Below are 2,500 nucleotides of genomic sequence, written 5' to 3' on the forward strand. Positions count from 1 at the left end.
TCAGCCTGTTCTGGTTCTGACTGCACAGAATCAGCCTATTTTGGTTCTGTCTGTGAGGGCTTGGCCAGGGTTGGAGTAGAGAGAGGAGTCTCGTCCTGAGGTGGGGTAGGAGCTGGTTTGGCCCTGCCCAACTTCCTCCCTTTCAAGGCTGCAACAATCTGGGTCATGGCCGTCATGACCGTGACTGCCTTTTCTGCCTCCTCACTCGACCTCCCTTAAACTGTTGCTATTGCAATGACTACAGCAGTCAACAGGATATTCATATCTTCTTCAGGAGTTGCTCGGCTCTTGGGGAGGATGTTGCAGTGTTCTTTGAACCTTTATTCCTCTAGTTCTCTTTCTGTAAACTTGTAATCGCCAGAAACTCCTTTTTTTGTTGGAGGTGTCCGGTGTCGGCTGGGGAGGTGCTTCCTTCGTCTTAGTAGGTCGTGGAGCCTTTACCCCTTGTATGTATGTATGTATGTATATATACATACATATATATGTATATATCTATATGCAAGTGTGTGTGTGTGTGATTATATCTATCTATCTATCTACCTATCTATCTATCTATATATATATATATGTATGTATATGTATACATAAATGTTTGCGTGTATATGTGTGTATGTGTGTGTGTGTGTGTGTATGAATGGTAAAACACTCTTCAGTGTAGATACAAAACTAGAACTAGTTTTTGCATTGTTGTTTTTTCTACCATGTGTGTGAATGTATGTATATATGTATATGTGTATATATATGTATGTATATATATTTATATATATACATATATGTGTATATATATGTATGTGTATGTATATACACACACACACACACACACACACACACACACACATATATATATATATATATATATATATATATATATATATATATATACATGCACATATATATATATATATATATATATATATATATATGTGTGTGTGTGTGTGTGTGTGTGTGTGTGTGTGTGTGTGTGTATCTGTGTGTGTGTGTGTGTGTTTATATATCTATATGTATATGTGTTTATGTATATATATATATATATATATATATATATATATATATGTGTGTGTGTGTGTGTGTGTGTGTGTGTGTGTGTGTGTGTGTTTATATATCTATATGTATATGTATTTATGTATATATATATATATTTATACACCCTCCCACACACACACACTCACACACACACACACACACACACACACACACACACACACACACACACACACACACACACACACACACATATACAGCTCTCGCTCAATCTCACTATCTCAACTCACACACGCACACACACACACACACACACACACACACACACACACACATGTACACATATATATGTGTGTGTGTGTGTGTGTGTGTGTATGTCAGGTCCTTCCCGGCTGCGTGCTCGTCCAGACGTCCTCGTAATCTTCGTCTTTATCTACGGGGGTCCTGGTAGGAGTCGTCCTCTTCGGAATCTTATGGCGGCTGATACCTGCGCTCCTGGAGTTTGACTGGATCTGCAGGCGTCCAGGCAGGCGGCGCCCGTCCACAGCATCATGGGGCGACTGGTACCTGCGCTGGCGAGTTCCTGGTCTTTCGCTGGATCTACGGGCGTCCCGGCAGGCGGCGCCCGTCCACATCTTGAAGCGGCTTAATACCTACTCTGGCGAACATCCTGCTCCGCAGGCTTATGGCGATTTTCCGATGACGTCCTTCCCACAGCATCTTAAGATGACCGTTTCTGCAGTAGGGTCCTCCTTCGGTACCGTATCTGATATCGGTAAACCAGGGCCAATATAGTAAGAGAAAAAGAAGGCAACAGAGAAGAGGCGGTGACCAGCGCCACTAGCTGGTTATTTCTATGAATTTGCCATTTATAATGTTCGTTTTTACTTCATTTTCGTTTTTTGTTTTTCATTCTATGTTTTACTTTCAAAAGATAAAAAGAAAATAAGAGAGGTAGACGTCAGTAGCGATCCACAAGGACCTGGCTTGAACTACAAACCGTCTCTGATAGATATAAGGGTAGATAAGGGAAACGACAACGGCAATACGCAAGGATTTATTTAAATCAGTTTTCGGCACACTGAGAAGAAATAAATGTAAAATAAGAAGCTGTACATCATGTACAAGTCACTCGTTACGACTGACAAAATCGCGGGCAAAATAGATACGTCATAGATCTTTACGCCTGCAACTACGACAACAACAAACGCTATTACTGAAAAGGTTTCAGTGTCTTTTGTTCTGCGTGGATGAGTGAGTGTGTGCGTGTGTGAGCGACAGGGAGCGTGAATAAGAATGAAAGTGAGAGTGACCTCACACAGAGCGGAAATCTCTGATAAGCATTAAGATTAACATTTTAGCAACAATGCGATAAACGAGCGATGCTATTAATACGAACTTATTTCAACAACCACATTGAATTCAACATTTAATGATATGCGACGGAATGTACGCACTAATGAACGGTAACTTGAAAAAAATATTCGCAAGCTTTCTAGCAAGCAAATATTCTCGGGTT

The sequence above is a fragment of the Penaeus chinensis genome, chromosome 8 (genome assembly GCF_019202785.1).
Source record: "Penaeus chinensis breed Huanghai No. 1 chromosome 8, ASM1920278v2, whole genome shotgun sequence".
Lineage (NCBI taxonomy): Eukaryota > Metazoa > Arthropoda > Malacostraca > Decapoda > Penaeidae > Penaeus > Penaeus chinensis.